The sequence below is a fragment of the Argiope bruennichi genome, chromosome X2 (genome assembly GCF_947563725.1).
Source record: "Argiope bruennichi chromosome X2, qqArgBrue1.1, whole genome shotgun sequence".
In the NCBI taxonomy this organism is placed as follows: Eukaryota; Metazoa; Arthropoda; class Arachnida; order Araneae; family Araneidae; genus Argiope; species Argiope bruennichi.
Genome location: NC_079163.1, coordinates 67721546 through 67741000, shown reverse-complemented (window position 1 = coordinate 67741000; position 19455 = coordinate 67721546). Strand labels below are relative to the sequence as shown.

Here is a 19455-nt window from a genome sequence, read left to right as displayed (position 1 = left end):
ACATTTTATCTGAGGTACAATTAAACCCTTCTATAATATGCATTTACTATTTTGCTAAAAAAATGTAATCCGCAAATTATCTTGTTTTCAGTGAAATGATATTACAGAGTCAAAGGGTTCAGAATGGAGACAAAGAGTCAAATGATTTCTTTTTACGTAGACAAGAAGAAAATGTTAAATAAATCAGAGGGAACAAGATTAACCAACTTTAAGCTTTTTATAGAAAATTTGCCAAGGGGTCAATCTGATGCACGCCGTTGAGAAAATTATTTCCTGATAACTGAAGACAGCAGATAGTACAAAGAAGATTCAGAACTGTCACTAAAGTCTTTCTTGTCTCTCAAAAGCGACAGGATCTTAATTCGATTCAAAAGGACTCTTATCTTTCCAGGATTAAATTTTTTTTTATTTTTTTATTTAAAAATTTTAATTATTTGTATATTTCATAAGTTCTTTCACAAAAGCAAGTATTCGAAATGGTAAATTTCATAATGGCAGAATATTGTTATTGTAATAAGGCATTTAGGCTACTGTTAAATTTGAAGATATACGAGCAAGATTATGATTAGGGCTGTGCCGATTTTCGATTTATCAAAAAAAAAAAAAAAAATCGATATTTTTGAAAACTCGATTTTTTGTCTACAGTTTTGGAAAAATATCGATCTATCGAAAGCATGATCATGAATAATAATTCACGATAAATTGCGATACAAGAAATCGATAATCACAATTAATTTCCGTTTTCGAATTCGTTTTGGTTATCGGCTAGTGTTTATTTTTGTTGCGCTTCATTTTTTTTTCACCTTCATTCAGAATTTTTGTTAATATTTCTATAAATACTGTCATATTTCTAATACATAAAAATACTTGTTTTTAGCATGTAATTTGGGATTAAACTGTTTTCTGTTCCCTAACTGAATGATATCATTATGGAAAAATAATTGCGGCTATCAGAAGGTTGTAAGCTGTCCTTTGTTTAATCGCTAAATATTCATCATCAGAAATAAAAAAGCAAAAATGATTAATTCAGATTAAATTCGCAATTTTATTCACAGCTTGCATTTTCACACTTAAGCGTACTCGCACTAAAAAAAAAAAAAAAAAAAAAAAAAAAAAAATCCGTTATGCTTCCGCCTAGCAGCTTACGATAAATCGCGATACAATAAATCGATATGCACAATTAATTTACGTTTTCGATTTCGTCTTGGTTACCGGTTAGTGTTTATTTTTGTTGCTCTTCATTCTTATTGACCTTCATACAGAGTTTTTGTTAATATTTCTATAAATACCGTCATATTGAAATATATATAAATACTTGTTTTCAGCTTGCCTTTTTGGAATAAGCTGTTTTCTGTTCTCTAACTGAATGATACCATTATGGAAAAATAATTGCAGTTATTAAAAGGTTATAGGCTGTCCTTTGTTTAATCGCTAAATATTCATTTTCAGAAATAAAAGCAAAAAGGATTCGTTCATTAAATTCACAATTTTTTTCGCAGCTCGCATTTCACACTTACGCGTACTCGCATAAAAAAAAAAAAAGAAATTCCGTTATACTTCCGCTTTCGCTTAGCGGTTCACGATAAATCGTGATACAATAAATTGATATTTACACTTAATTTTCGTTTTTGATTTCGTTTCGGTTACCGGTTAGTTTTTATTTTTGTTGCTCTTCATTCTTATTGACCTTTATACAGAATTTTTGTTAATATTTCTATAAATGCTGTCATATTCTAATATATAAAAATACTTGTTTTAAACGTAATGTTATAAATTATACCATGCAGACATTGCTTTGACATTGACGCACTTTATTAAAGGGGTTTTAACACAATTATTTTCTAATTATTTTTATTCAAAAGCAGGCAAATATTTTTATTATATAAATTGAAACTCCCTTTTATTTGGAGTCGTTCTGATTAGTCAATATGTTAAGAGATGATATTTATAACTTATAATAGCTATAAATAAATAATGATATCACGATATTTCAAAAAATATAGATATGTGTTGGACGATATATCATGATGATGAAGTTCCATCATCGCCCAGCCCTAGTGATGATCAACAAACTTTAAACTTTTCACTTACAAAATTACTTTTCAAAATAAGTTAGAATATTAAAAGAAAGAAAAAAGCATTGGCAAACAAAAGATCTCTGCAGGCCGATCATGAAGTATTTCATCTTTGTTATCAAAATATTAAAAACTTCATATATTTGATTTAGATTATTAAATTACCGTTCTATTTAGACAATTCAGGTACCTTCTGAGAAGACAGGTGACACACGAATACCTAAACAAATTTCCACGCTAAATTAGCTGGAGGACGGATTTATCTAACAACAAAACTTTATGTACGGAGGATTGAAACATAAAAAAATAGAATTATTCATAAAATTATTACTTGAATAAAATTATTCAACTTTTAAAGAAGTTATTATATTAATATTTTTATAGAGTTCACTTAAATAAATTAAAAAATATTAAAGAAAAATAACATTTTTTAAAATTTATTTATTTGAGGCAGTCTTAACAACCCTACATGCGACTTGTTTGATTCATCGAATTTCCCTTCTTTGAATAGCCAGCGGGTAGCCATTTAGTTGAATGGTCTTGGATGTGATTAGACATAATAGGAAAAAAGTATAAAGAAGGGAGGAAGATAAGGAAAAGAGACATTATGATTTCACCATTTATTTAGACTTAATGGAATAGCCTGCATCGGTTCCTTAATCAAGGAACAGGTTATCCTCATTTACGAAAGGCCATTTTCCCTCTCCAAGCTTCGACGAACCATAAAAAATAAAGATGAGATAGAGAATAAATGATTTCATTACCAAAGGTTATGCATAACCATGGTTACTGTTTGACATAATGGTAATGAAGATTCAAGTATTTGCCATAGTGGTGGATCAGTTTTCTACCCCCCTCTTCGAAAACCGTTGCCGTCAGTGATATGAGAGGAACTTTAACGTTCGTTTGAAGCTCCTCAGTAGTCTGGGATTGTTATTTTGGCATCCTAGACTTTCTTCAATTCAGGATGGAGAAGAATGGATTTCTTGAATTCAGGATGGAGTTCATCTCTTAACTGCATTCTCCGAGAAAGAGGATAAAATTTCTTAACTGTCGCAACAAAATTTCTCGAGTCTCTTCAAATTAATCACGTCGTTTGAAGGAAAAGGAGGAGGATGGAAACTTGGGAAACAAACTGGCCGAGCAGCATGTCAAAATTGCGACTTTCGAGGATGAATGTTTAGACATTCCTGATCCATATTCTTTGTTTGAAAAAACTAAGAAAAACTTTCAGACTATGAAGAGTTGCAAAGAAATGCTAGGACACATTTCACGCTCTTCGCTAAGTAGGTGGTAACGTTCGTCAAAGAGGGAATCGGATACCTGGTGCATCGATATGAAAAATGCCTGAATATTCATTGCGATTATGTTGAAAAGTAACCCTGTTTATATGTAACTCTTGATAATAAATTAAGTTTGTTCTCTACGCTTGACTTTTTTTATGGCCCATGATAGCTTGAGGAAAAACCCTTAGAAAGCCCAATCTCTAAAAGAAAGCTATAACGGTCTAAGCTCCATTTGAGCCACATCAAACATCATGCTTTTATCTTCAATCATCATGCTTAGATCAATGGTGTCACGTAAAAATAGATGAAAGATGTTTACAGAATAACTCGTAAATAGAGTTCCCAATTACAATGAACAGTCAGATATTTTAGGTTCCTTTTGAAGAATCCATATCTACTGAAAGCATTACTTTCGGGAATTCCAATTCGCCTTCAAATTTTGGAAATATGCATGTCTGATTTTTGAAATTTGATCTTTGAATCATTCGTGTTTAAATCATATTTCTGAACAGATAATAAGTTTTAGAACAATTTTGCTCTTTCTTTGTCAATATTACAGAAATTTGAAAAAGAGTAAAAGAAAGCAGTTGTTATTCTCAAAACGGAATTATTAAAATTAATAGTTTGGTATTAAAAAGACAGCGAAAAGGAATAAATAAAAACAGGGGATAATTGCCAAGATTCTTTTTTTTTTCAATTGCTCTATAAAAATATGTGTAGGATGGACCTTCAATTGGTTAAACACACCATAGAAAATGGAGCAGGTGAATACTTTATTTCAGAATACCTCCATCATTTTGAATCGTTGTCAGATTACTATTCAAACTTTTTCCCTAGTTGTTTGACTCCTCAGAATTTACAAGGCAGTTCCAGAGAGTTTGGCAGAAGGTCTTTGATCTATAGATCGACACAGCAAACCTTTTTGCATGATGGGATTGACTTGTGAGATCAAAATATATTTATTGACGTGCCAAAGTGGCAGTTTCTCCAAGAACGCAATTATTCCTGTTTCGTTTTCGATAGTGATATGTTCCCGATGTAAATTAATTCTTTTCCGGCTTCGATTGTTCTTGGGGGAAAAAAATAGCATGATTGTACGTGAGATGAAAATCACTTGCTTAGATTAAATAAAACTCTTCATATTTTTGCAGAAATAGTAATCAAGATAGAACTTTACTTCTTCATTAAGAGTGGACTTCGTATAAATTTAGACAAATACAATCCTTTGATTAATTAATCAAAAAGTCCAAAATCATTCAACTGTTAAGAAATATAACCATTCTAGAGCCGCTGAAAGGTCCAATTCTCATCTATTTTCAAATTCTTAATAATAACAACTGAAAGATCCACATTTGCCTTATAAACTCCATTTCGGAGATGTTGATATTCTTAATATCGAATTCCTAAATTATTTCATCACTCCAAAAATAGCTATTCTAATTTTTCACATCGACAGATTTATGAAAATTATCTACCTCGAATTTTCTCTCTAGAGCATTTTCGCAATAGTAAAACCCAGCAATTAAAAATAAATGAAAACAATTTGCACTTAATTATTTTGCACCTAATGATAGCATAATTGATCACATTGTAATAAGACCTGATTCTACAAATATTTCATCACCTAGTGTGCGCTCTATATTCATTAGGATCTTGCTGGTGTAGTATGGGAAAAGGTATTGAAATGCCTTCTGATTACGATACAAAATGTAAGATCTGTCTCCAAGTATCTTTCTTATGGGTTCCAAATAGTATGCTAATCTAATCAACAAACAATAAATTAAGAACAAACTAAGAATTTTTTAACAATAGTTAATTAGAAATTGATCTCCAAAACCTTTGTATTGCGAAAAACACAATCATGTCCTTCACAGACACAATCTTATCTTCTTTTCAGGATCTTATCTGATCCAATTAGTTTCATCTAAAGTAACGTAAGAGATACTGGTATGACAGAAATAAGGATTCGAGCTGAATTAGCTTTCAAAGAAACCTTAGAACTTATAGCTCTCAGATCAGCTTTCTGTTAAAAAAGTATAAAGCAACTGTTTATTCCGGATTAGAAATTTTGAGCCTTATTCAACAGTTTCGATTTTTATCTGCATTGGCCTCTTTAAGCTCACTCTGCTTGCTTGCATTTTCGTTCCTTTAAAATGCATTTTGAATAATAAAATGAAATAATTTAAATAATGCTTTTTTTTTATTTAAGTACAAAAGTTGCAAAACAGAATTTTTATTTAAAAAATCACAGTATTTTAATGATCAATATAAAAAAGTAAAATTTGCAATTTAAATTATTTTTCCTTCGACTAATTTATTTTTTATATGGAATTAAATGGCTTTTGTTTCAAAATAAAAAAAAATAAAAAAGCTCAGGATTTTTTTTTTTTTTTTTTCCATTTCCAGAAAATGAAAAGAAAATTTTAGTTTTAAATTCATCAGAACATATTTCAGGGAATTTTAATCAAATGTTTTTAATAAATGTGATTTTATAAAATCTGATACTTGGTTAAATGATGCCTTCCTACTTATTATTTATTCGTAAAAATAAATGTGTATATGAAACAACAAAGGCATTTTATAAAACATTTGATTAATTTATAAAACATTTGATTAATTTATAAAACATTTGATTTATAATTCTAGGATGCTCTGTACTTGTTCATTGCCTCAAACGTTACTGATTATGATAAAAATGAAACATAAATTATAAAAAGGGACGGCATTTTATTTATTACAACTCAAAGACTATTCATGTATGGTAATTTTAAGATTAATCATTTCCTGTAATTTTCAAATGTATGTAATGTAAGTTAAATAAAATCATACATTTATTAATCAACTAAAAAGATGAATTTTTTACTTTAATCCTTTTCTACATTGTAGTCTTTAATGGATAAACATCATTACAAATATTTGGTAATCTTGAAATCAATATTTTTTGCTGTATTACCAGGTGGTGCCATTCTTGTGGATCAAAATTTAAATAAACAAGTAATTCATTGAAAATTAAATTCTGAAAATATAAAAATAGTGTATTGTCATCGAGGAAACAAGTGCGCATAATCGCAAATGCGAGGACACAAGTGAAACATCTATGCCATAATAATTAGAAATGGAAGCCGGGATCTTGTTCCAGAATGAAATCTTTCTTTAAAAAATCGATGCCTATGGCTGAAAGCATAACGTAATCTTCTGGTCCTTTCTTCCTACCATCTGAAAGATCTGTTATTTCGATCAAGTGAATTTATATGGAATGAAATTCCACTTTTCAATTTCTTTAAAAAGCCCTTCAAACGAGTTAATATTCCTTTATGCCATTTTATTTCAACTGTCCTTATTTACAAGGGGGGAACAAACGCATACGGAAGTTCAACGGTATCTATTTTCTTACAAATGCTAGACAGTCTTATAAATTAAAAAAATGCTAGACAGTCTTATAAATTAAAAATCTTTATTAGAAATACTTTATTAAGAAATATACAAACGAAACAAAAACAATTATTAATTATGCATTTTAGTGAGCATTCACAATTAGAATAAAGCTTTTTTTTATTTCCTGCTTTATCCAATTTTGGAAAAAATTATTTAATCACTTGTTTATTTAAAACGATTTACCAACTCTCAGACCAAAAAATTAACGAGTATGCATTTCAATTACCATTTGTTGTGAATATGATTCTTTATTTGTTTTTTTCATTTAATTCGAAACAATTTACCTGCCATCGATTTATCATTTCAAACAAATTGATAAATCGATGGCAACTAAATATATCGATGGTATACTAACATCTAGAATGAAATATAGCCGTATTTTTTTTCCGAGAATTAGATCTCAGTTCAATTAAATCTCAAGAGTGTTATAAAAAATAGACTTACATACGGAAACTTTTAGATGGTCAATAAAAAAATAACTTTAAAAAAAAAACTCCGGGAATTTTTTTTTAATTTTTTTTTTGCAAATATTATAGCAAATTTTTAACAATGAGAAAGAAAAAAATTAGGATTAGTATCTGAATAAACAACGAATTTGAGAGGGTTAAACATTTTAATGAGCTAATTAATACTTTACTGAATTTTATTAATTGTAAAATTAATTATTACGAGTTATTTTGAAGTTAAATTAGATAAATTGTGCCTGACCCCCCCCCCGTATGCTCTTTCTTTCCTCCCCTTCGGCAAGCTTCCTCTTCTGTTGGTTATAGACATCAGACCATTTGCGATTAGTCGCAAATACAGTACATGCTTATAAAACATTTTTTTCTGCTTAAAAACAAATATTAAAGTTTTCATCGAATTTTTCTCCTCATTTTAATCCTTTCAAAATACTCTTCTCAACTATAGTTTTCGTCGTTTGATTTAGATTCTCAATGTATATAAAACTGTTTCATTTTAATCTATTGATGAAAACTAGTATGAGGAACATGCTATTTAGAGCATTTTGTGCAATTTAATTTACTTTCTATAGAAGTAACTCGAAAGCTCTTGAAGCAAATATTTGTCATTTTTAAATTTAGAGCATAGGCATGAGGAAGTAAGTAAGAATGGAACTATTTTAAATATGAGAGAAAAGTAATTAAATTTTAAAAAATGGTAAGTCATAAGAAATGTTGAATTTCCCAAACATCAGTTAAAAATTGATTTACCAAGATTCGGATTCGTAAATAGGTTAGCCATGAAAATGCAAGAAGAAAACATGAACACAAGGTTAGTAAGCGGACACTTTACATTCACGCCACACGGATATCACATTGAGCGACAGTGGATTCTTTAACTACTTTCTTTTATTATATTATTTATCAAAAAAAAAAAAAAAAGAAGAAAAGAAAAGAATTTTTTCTTCAGTTTTTTTCAATGATAATTTGAATTTTATCAGTTTACAATAATAATATGAGATTGATATAAATCCGATATGCTGCGCAACATTTCCAATGGATGAATGAACTGATGTCTTTTTCGCGACTGTCACGCAAAACGGAACTAAATTAAGAAGCTGATTGATGGATCATTTTTCACCCAGCTGATTGAATTCTGATGTTTGGTCGCAGCGGAAATTTGATCAGTAATTGAATGCATGATATGCATTCAAGATACAATTCTTAATGAAAAGTATTTAGACATTTTTCAATCTTTGATGCTTGAACTCAGATTTTACAGTGAAGATTCGGCCATGAAGGAAAAATCCTAAGAAAAAAAGCAATAAATAATTTCAAAATTCGCGAAATTAGGGATATTTGAGTTAAAAATGATAAAAAAATGATATTATTAAATCAACAATTTCTTTTAAACTAAACGTATACAAAGAATTGACGATTGTCGCTTATTTAGACAATGAAAGGGATACATTTTGAGTAGAATCCTTTATATCATTGTCGATTTCCAATATTCATAGTTCGGTTTTTCTATTTCGCTAGAATCAGCCTTACTAGTATTGAGAATATTTGTTTTTTCTTCGAACGTATCATTGACATTCAAGTAGAATACTTCAGCTTTTAATAATTTAAGATGAATTAAATGAGTAAAAATAATGTCACAGTATTTTTTTAATCAATAAATGCTGAAAGTTGCAAATATCTGAGAGAAAAATCCTTAATTACTTTTTTATTTACTTTCCTCCAAATTGGATATTCATGCTAATTGTAATGCAGAATTTTTGTGTTCTAAATCACATCAAGAAATGTTTGAGAAATAGTATGACTTAAATGAGCAGTGACTCTTATTTGCTGAAAATTACATAGAACAGGAATTGTACGATGAAAAATTTATCTATAAATTTTTCGAAGTAAAGGTAAGAAAAGTGATATTTCAATATTTCGATGTCTTTTAATACATGCTTCTATTCTAATTTTCCCCCGTCTTTTTTTATTTCTTTTATAGCCATTTTAAAAGTATCATTTTAATGCTACTTAATATGTAGATTCATAACCCTCTAAGATGCAATTTTATTTTTATTTCTATTATTATCTTTATAATCTCTATAATCATCGTTCAAAAACATTTTATTTTTAATTTTACTTTCTTTATTAGGAAATATGATTATTCACTGAATTTAGGATACCAATATATTTAATGCTATACTTCTGTTTAAATGTATTGTATTGAAACTCACTGCTTTGCCTTACTATTTATAATACATAATGACAGTATATTATATTATGAATGGGGGAAAAAAGAAAATGTCTCCTTGCTGTGATAGAAAAAGACAACAAACCTGTTCTTTTGATGAATTAGAAATGGAGGGAGATGCCCTGACATTCTTGGTTCTTGAACCAGATGCGCGATTTAAAAAGATATTTGAGATTCCAATTAATATTAGTTGAAAGTCCCAAAGCTTCTTTATTTGGTTATAAAAGATTTTGAGAAAAACTACTGTAATTAAAACAAACGGATTTCCGACTAGGCAGCTACCTAGGGTCACTGTTTTTGGTGGTGGGAGTTATAAGTAGGTCGATTAAAAAATTGTTAGTTGCCAAAAATTATATTGTATGAATCATTTTATATTTATAATAAATACATTAGTTCCTATTTGTTTCATTTCTTTTGTTTCTTTATTTAACACCGATTGTCTGCTTCAATAAAATTGTGCACAGACGTAGATGCTATGCAGTTAAAAAAACCACTACAAATTTTAGAACCTTTTAGGAATAAGGTTTTTTTACAGATAAATAGGAAAGTATTAATAAATGTTTTCCCGACGAGTTTCCCTGGAAATAATGTAGTGTGAAATTTTTATTTTATATTAACTTCTGTTTATTACATGCTTAAGTAAAATTACAAAAACTTTTCCTGAATTGAACACATTTGCACGCACGCACGCACACATACGGAAAATACAAGGCCGGTTTAGTAGTGCAGAGCTATTTTGAGAAAATGTATAGTATAATTACTTTATTAATAATGAAGTATATTTTCTGTAGAAAGGCGGAAAAATAAATGTTATAGATGCCGAAAAATATATTAATAAAAATATAGAAATTATCTTGAAATCAAATAACCAATGTTAGGAAATAAGCATAAAGTTAAAGTTAAGAGCACAAATTATTTTAGTTCAAGATATTTTCTTGTATTCAATAGATTTTCCATTAGAAAGACCACAAAATAATTTAGCGCCTGTTGCAAAACTCCGCCCTTTAGGATATCGCAAGTTACTGTGATGCCGACTGACAGTCGCCAAATCATCAAAGATTCTCTTCACTACTTCAGCGAAGTTGTTCAGATATGCGCTTAGATATCGAGGCACAAGCAAGTAGGATCAAAGTCTACGTTGTGAGATCCTGATGATTCTTAGGACCAGGGATTGGAATATTTCAGTCATCTTGAGCGAAATTGGAAGGTTAAAAATAGCCAAGTGGCCATGATGGGTGCGCTAACATACAACTACTTCTGTATAATGAAGAAAAATGTCCCTAAAATTGGTCATTGATTTTTCGAAATCTCTTTCTTTCTCTACTCAAAAAATCCAAGTAAATATTTTAAATTAAAAAATGTACCAACAATCTTCAAAATTAATGCAGTCGATTTGTTGAAAAAATAAAATCTAGCAACCGGGACAAACCTATCACAAATTGATAAGCGAAGCAAAACGCGCTAGCAGAAAGGATTAAGAATTCAGAGATGAAACCGGCGTATAGTAATTGAAGGCGAAAGTTACAGAAAGGTTAGGAGATAAGAGAGGGAAGCATCCGCTGTTTAAGGAAGACAACGCATATTCGTCTCTTCCACACAATAATTTACTTTTCTTTTGGGATCCAGGTCTCAGAAAATCAATGGAGAGAATTTCTTCGACTTGCTTTCGCAAAATACCCGGCCTTATCTAAAAGGTAACTGTCAGGTGCTGGAAACAAGCAGTGTATAGATTGCGAATTCATATAAACCACTCATATTAAAGTTACCAGTGAGATCCCACTCTCATCAACATCTCAAGTTATTACCCTTTTTATGTTGAAATTTAAAATAGATGACCCATTTTTTTTTGTTTAAATATACCAATTCATTAGTATTTGAAAGTCAAACTAAAAATTTACAACGAAATCATACTGATATATAAGCCACCTTTGGCACCCACTTGGTTCGCCGAGAATGCTGGTTCTGTTTAATTTATATTAAATTTAATGCAACCATGTCCATGATTCACTCAGTAAAGTATGTTTGGTCTTCGAATTACGACAGAAATTTGTTTAATATTAATAGCTTCATACTTATTTTGTTTATTGTGTGCATGAGCATTCCTAATGGAGACCATTACATCATTAACAACTTAAGAATCTATGTATTCTATATTTTTTGCGGCTATGTAATTACACTTTCTGGTTCTTCACGTAAACTCTCAAATAATTAGTGGAATCTTTCTTCTAGAAAAATGAAAGAAAATCTTGCGATTAAATATTTGATGAATAAATGAAAACGATTGGAATTCCATTGCAACAATAAAATCTGTTGTTGAAAATCATAAAAAAATATTTTGAAAAAATCTTTAAAATGTAGAAAAAAGTTATGCAGCAATTAATTAAGATAGTTAAAACCAAATTTTTGCTATTTTCGGAAATAATAGCGGAAGAACGTCAAAATATCGCTGATTTTTTAAATTAATTATGATCCAATTAAAATTTAAAAAATGAAATGAACAGCCTTTTCTTATAAAACATTAGAATTTTTAACTATAGATCTATCCTATCCTATGCCAACACACACACACATACAAAAATACCTCTTATAAGCTTAAATTATTCTGCTCATGTATTAACATGTCTGTGATACATAAGTTGATAACATTAATTCCCGTATGAAATGTTTTGTGGTTTTATTAGAAGATGAATTACTATCAGGTTAGACATTTCGGCTTATAGTTTTTGTTTTTCTTTATATACTTCTTTTACGTTTCTCCTTATAGTATGTTTTAATTACAGAGATACTCTTTATCTTTCTTTGCTTTTTTAAAAAAACACTTTTTTTTTTGTAAGTGTGGACTATCCCTAGGTATTTTTGGACTTTAGAAAGTTTCAGTTCTACATTGCTTAGCACTATATTTTGTGTAATTTGTAAGAGTTATATTTCGTGTAATTTTTATGATAATGTTAGTATTAGATAATCACTTTGAGATTATCATTTATCTGGCCTCTTGCTTGCCTGCAAGATTAGCTTTATGCATATTTCCAATTTTGTGTGAAAATGCTTCAGGGATGTTTATTTGTAGTTTGCTACTAATAATTACATTGATTGATATATTTTCCGTTCTTGTCAAGAATATCTTCTTATTTCATAATCTCTATTCCGTAGTATAGAAAGGATATTTGTGGTGATAAAAATTCCTAATTGATGGAATTACACATGTAATAACTTTCACTTGAAAATAAACAACAGCAAAAAAAAGCCCAATATTTTTCGCTTTTAATTTTCTTTCTCTTTTAATTGCACTTTTACATTTGAAATTTCATGAGGAAAATACTAATAATTTTTAGTTTTATTAAGATGTTCATGAGAGTGGGATTTCACTTGTAACATTGACAGAAGTTACTTACATAAATCCGCATCCTGGTTTTACCAGCACCTGATTGTTGTCTTTCGGATAATGCCCGATATTTAACAAAAGCAAGTCAAAGAAATTTTTCAAAATTGATTTTCTGAGCCTTGGATGTCAAGAAAAAACGTAAATTATTATGTGGGAGTGATGAATATGAGTTGTCTTTCTTAAAGACCCCTCCCCAGATTGGTTTGATCTTCTAAACTTTCTACGCATATCGCCTTCTATTATCATGTTCCGATCTACACCTTTAGTTCCTAATTCTTTAGTGCGTTTTGCTTCGGCTTCAGTTTGTGATAAAAATGTCGAGGTTGCTAGATTTTATTTCTTCAACCAATTAGCTCTATTGATTTTTGCTGGAATTTACTTTTCAGCCTATCAACTTGATTAATTTTGGTGAGATTGGCAAACATTTGATTTTAAAAGGTTTTGTTTGGATCTTTTGAACAGAGAAAGAAAGACAGCTTGCAAAAGAACGACGATGATTCTCACAGACATTTTTTTTTCCGGTTTTCCGAAGTAGTTCTATAGCAAGATTTCCAACCAAGCCCCTTGATTTTCTTTAACCTTCCAAATATGCACATGATGATTAATCCCAAGAAAATATGAGAATCTAACCGCGTTATCTCCAAACCTATTTGCCTTGTGCACTTGCACAAGGGATGGAACAAAATCTTTTGCCATTGTCCAGATATGATACTCCAGTGTTATAGCAGAGAGCCCCCAGAAAATTTTTGAGATAACGATGTGCAGACGGCCAATCCAAAGGTCAAAGCGACAGATTCAACACCGGTAGCCATTCTTAATCGAGAAGTTATTCTCTCTTTTTGAAGAAAGAGTGAATATCATTTTTATCATTTAAATTTGAGAAATTGAATTACACTTGAATTAAGACTTGATATTAAAGGAAACTTGCTGATTAATAAGTGCTCCCTTTAGTTTGAGTCAATGCTTGTTCTATATTATTCAGGTATTAAGTTAGTAAAATAGAGAAAGAGGTAAAAGAATAGCATATGAAGGCTTGTGTTGTAACAGCAAATATGAAATATTTCATCTTCAAAAGGGAAGTCTGCATTACTTTTGTTTAGTTACTTTAATCGAAAATGAAGTAAAAGGGTTTAAATTATTTTATGTTTTTGTCATTAATTCATTAATATGTCGGGCCTAGCTCACAAATTTTATTCTGGATTTTGTGATTCAAGTTTGGTCTATTATTTAATATCCGTAGAAATTTTAATGCAATCATTTGGATATACAATGAAATGATACTATGTTACTTTAATCTTTCTTTATTATATGAAATTTCAGAACTCTTGCCAATTAAATTTGATCAAGTACTTAGATATATGTTGCTGCATAGACATCGCCGATTTTAACCAAATTTTGGCATTAAAAATACAATTTTTATTAAAAATATAAATTGTAAAAAATAAATGCAATTAAAAAAAAAGAGTTTCATGTGAATTCTAGTTATTAATATTCCTCTGGAAAATAGCACATGTCTCAATAGGTTGCTACAGGTTAATTCTGATTTCTAAAGTTATGCTATATACAAAATCTTAAACAATGTCTGTATATTTTTTAGTATTATGTTGAATAAATCTCGGTTATAAAATGGTGCTTATTCTAATAAGACCTATTTGCATTTCCAGTTTATAAATAACTTAAATACAAATAATTTTTGTAAAGCATTGTCATATATTAATTTCGTATTCTAGGATATTTTACACTTTTGTAGTAGCATTTCAAGCAACTTAATTCAATCTAAATTTATTTTAACTTTTATTTCACAAAAGTTTCTTTATTTATTTGGTGCGTGCATGTATTTTGATAATTTTTTTCATTTTAAAAAGGCATTTATTGAGAAAAACTGGTACAATATAAATCAATGAAAATATTTTCCATCATTTTCTACAACTTTTCCCCATTTTCAACCAATAAGTCTTGCAATTGATTGTCTTCGATTTTTTTTTCTTTTGTCTTCCAAGCCGTTCTTTGTTATTGACATCGAAATCACCACTCTTAAATCGTTCAAACCAAAAATGACAATAGGGATATGACGGAACAGCATCACCATAAGTTTCTAAAAGTGTCTGATGGGCTTCGGCAGCAGATTTTTTCAAATCAAACAAAAAAAGCAATGAATGTCGAAAATGCAATTTGGAACGTTCCATGATTGGGTCTTCATACACTGAATCATGATCTTTTTATTTACTCTTTCTATCTTTGAAGTAATTGCTATGAAAATTTAACTTTAGAAATAAGAAATGCGTTTAAATTAGTAGCCATTTATTTCCTATTTTTGGATTGGCGAGTTCTTTGCCTTGGCGTAGCGAGAGTTCTAGATAGCAGATTTGAAGAGAATCGAGTTTCTGTATTCTCTCAATGTCCAATATTTCTGGATATTTTCTCGCTCTCCATTTCCATTGGAAAGGTGAGTTCTTTGCCTTAGCATAAAGAGAGTTCTGGATAGCAGATTTGAAGAGAATCGAGTTTTTGCACTCTCTCCGTGCCCATATATTTCTGGGTTTTCTCTCACTTTCGCTCCATTTCCTTTATTTTTCCTTCTTATCGTGCAATTTGAAGCACAAAACCTTTTCATCCCACTTTCAGTTTGGCATTTTACTTATTCAGTAAATGATTAATTGATTTTTTATGGTATTTATAAACAAAATTTCTTTAAAATATTGATTCAATTATGGAACACGAATGGTTTAAGTTGTTTTTAAGTGTGTGTTTCGACATAATTTTCACATTTACTTTAAAGGGAAGCGAACTTTGAAATAAGCAAAAATGGACGAAGACGTGCAATTTTATTTTTATAGTTTCATCACTAAAACATATGTTTATATTCAACTAAAATAGTGTTATAAAATGTATTATTAAATAAAATAAATATTCAAAGTGTTAAGAAGAAAAAAAGTACATCCTAATGGCTTTTCTCAAAATGATGTTATAATTCGATTTAAATATCTTTGTTCCAGCTGTTTTAATTTTTGAAGAAATTGATAATAAAGATTTCGGTCAAACATTAAAACAAAATAGGGCATGCATTTTATGTTTCGAGTTTTTTTTATATAATTAAAAGTCAATTTTAATTCAAAAAACTTAAAATTCCTATGAAAATTCAATAAGCGTGCATAAAAATATTTCTCAAAAATTAGCCTTTAATTGCTGTTACAAAATCATACACTGTTTTGTTCCTAATAAATTTACATTGGGTAATAAGAAAAAATACTAAAAAAAATTAAAAAGTAAGCCGCCTGGAATATTTTGAAATTTTTTTAAATTATATATCTTTTAAACTTTTTAAAAAAATATTATATTTCGTTTTAAAATGCTTTTTTTTAAATAAATCTGACGTATTTATTTTTTAATATAGATGCATAAAAAATTTCATAAACCAAAGAGAATAATTCGCAAAAGAGTCTAATAGAGTCCACCGTCTCCTTAAGAGAAATCGCAGATAAATAGACTGATGTATGAGTAAGAGGAAGATAGAGTTGCAAGGTTCAAACATCAGTACGCGTTAAATATTTATCACACATAATCCAAATCTGGAGCCATTTTTAAGGTACTAGAACAAGGAAGGTCTCCACCATCCAAGTGTTTATAAAAATATTCTTTCTAAGGGGTTTTCTTTCGCATTCTATGCAGCAAGGCTGAATGCTATCAATTCCACTAATTGTTGCGTATATAAATGTTAAATGCAACTCTTCTTGAAACCTCCCAATCATGACGATCAGAAATTTCAATTATTACAGATATCATAAAGAAACGATTTTTAGAAACTGATTTTCTAATAAAAGAAGTCACTTCTCAAGATACTCAAATGGTACAGTTCACTTTATCGTCATACTAAATATTAGGTATTTTCTAGGCGATAAACTAGTTTAGAGTAAATTTAGATTTTTACACACTGAATTATAAAAAGGGAACTGCGGCGTTAGCCAGAAGACTCATCAAGTTCCGTCAGATTACAAATTCATAACAGATTGTTGTAATAACCAATAAAGATTTTCTATGGCAGTACACAAAGCTAAGGAACAGTACTGAGAAGTGAGTATAACGCTTCTCTCATGATGATTTTATTTTTCTACCCCATGTTATGTATCATGGATGAAACTGCAACGAGAATGTTAATGTAATTATAATTGTAAATATATTTAAATGAAAAATATGATTAGGTTTTTTAATCCGAAGCCATAGATTTTGCATTATTAAATAAAACAGCTCACAAATTATTCAAACATAGACAATGAGTGAGAAATTCCTAAACGATGCTTATAATAGAATATAAATGATAATTTGTAGCTGTACGTTGGTCCTAAATCAGTAGGACCTTAGATTTATTCCTCTAATCAGTGATTAATTAAAGAAAATTATATCAGAGGTTATTTCGATTGTTTTAAATAAAAAATATTTTTTGAGTATATATAAATGAATATAAAATGTTTCATTATATTGATTAAAATGTGAAATATATTATTGTTTTCTTGCATTAAATAAATATCTAGAATAGAAATGAATTGTAAAAAGCATTTTTTTACAATTACAGTTATATTAATTTTATTAAGTTACAATATTTACTGTTAAAGTTTATCATATATGCGATGAGCGTTGGCGGAAGCTGGCCAGCAAAATCCTACTCTGAAAAATTTTAAAGTGTTAATCAGAGAACCGGTAACTTTTTGATTCTCAATTTTATTCTTTGGATATTTCAGTATGGCCACGGAAGCTTCAATTTCTAACTATGTTTCTCATGGAGCGCCAAATAAAAGATTCAAGAAATTATTGAACCATGGAAAGACTGTATAAATGTAAATTTCAGAAGAGAAGGAATGATAGTGAATGTTGCTAGACCTTCACCAAATAAAATACTATGGTATTATAAATAAGTTCTTTAGAATCTCGGTATTGGCATTAAATATGTCTACATTGCCTAAGTTTTTGTAAAGGAACTAAATAATAACAAAAATTAAAGAAATTATTGCCGAATTATTTTTTTCAGAAAATCATATTTAGATCTAAATCACACACATTTTCATTTTCTATTTTGTTTGTCTGCATTGCAAATTTTCTGGATTTTTTGACGCAGTCTTGTATCAGCATTAAATAGAAAATATTTTCAAAATACTGAATTTTTTTAAAGATGACTTTTGGAAAAATATTCACCTTGGGGAATACATAAAGCGATTGAAATCATAAAAAATTGTTTCATTTCTAAGAATTTCTTAAAACGGGGAAAAGATATGCCGTAATAAATATAATATTAGATAATTAATGATATTTCATAAATAAGTCAATATTCTAAAAAGAAAGATTTCGTCAAAATAAAACAAATTAATTAAAAAAAAATTCTGCTTCATGCAATAAGGTTTTTCATCTGAATACTCTTGCCTATTATTTTGCATGAGAAAAAATGATGATTATTTATGTTTTAATAAAAAGAAGTTCAAATCATTTTAGCCAAGAAATTAAAGGAACGATAAATTATGCAAAGCTTTAATTGGATAAAAATCTATGTTTACGATGACAATTAGTTCTAACTATTAATAAACATTGAGACACATTTCATATGAACTTCTTCCCAAACTAATACTATAATGTAATTGTTATGAAATCCTAATTTCAACGGTTTGCATCATACATCACGATGAAAAGAAACAATTGTTAGTTTATTCATACAAATATGAACCACAAAAATCAGTGAAGATGGTCAAATCTAATCTCACCGTTTCATTTATTGAGATATTTAAAGATGTTGATATCATCAGCGAAATTTTATTTATAATGAATTCTTCATTAACAGAAATATTTTCACATCATCAAGAGATTTAAGAGATAAATATTTATTTTTTAAATAGACATAAATTCCATTTCAAAACTTCGTAAACAGCGGGAACACTAAAGGAGTCGCGAAAATTTTTAGTTTCTGCATTTTTTCGGATTCAAGTATTATTAATTTAAAATAGAAAGGAAAAAAAAACATTGTGACTTAAAACCCTTTGTTAAATTTAGCGAATAAGAAATTTTTAATTTAAATTCGATTTTATTTACAATTAATTAATGCATTTTTTTTTGTTTATTTTCCAAATGCGTTCCAAATTCCCACGTCAAGATATTTCAGGTCTAAGCGAAATCAACAGAGAAAGAAATAAGTTTATAAATTCGTGTTTTTTTGCTAAAATTACAAAAATTTTATGAAAAGAATACCTTTTAATATTAATCGATATGCTCACCATAGCTCTGTAAGCAATGCGTTCTCTCATACAATAATTGATTGAAGCTGCGAATATAGTTCTTATTCATTTATAGCAAAAAAAAAAAAAAAAAAAAAGTCTTCTAGAGCAGTGCAAGCGAATGTGGGTCAGTGACCTCATTTTAACCAAAACTCTGTTTTTTTAAAAAAAATAATGAATGGAAACCATCACCAAACAGCATTCTTGTGGAATAAGATTACTAATATATTTTGTTCCCTGTAGAAAATATATAGCTCATTTTTTAAAGATATCTGCAAAGTCGCCACGTTATTATATTCACTCTTCTAAACTGTGGTCAAATTGCAGGTCAT

General features: G+C 29.0%; 1 protein-coding gene across 2 annotated transcripts in view; it reads right to left on the bottom strand.

Annotated features, from left to right (window-relative positions):
* LOC129960184 (disheveled-associated activator of morphogenesis 1-like) overlaps positions 1-19455 on the bottom strand; it is a 109370-nt gene that overhangs the window by 89721 nt on the left and 194 nt on the right. The window lies entirely within an intron of this gene.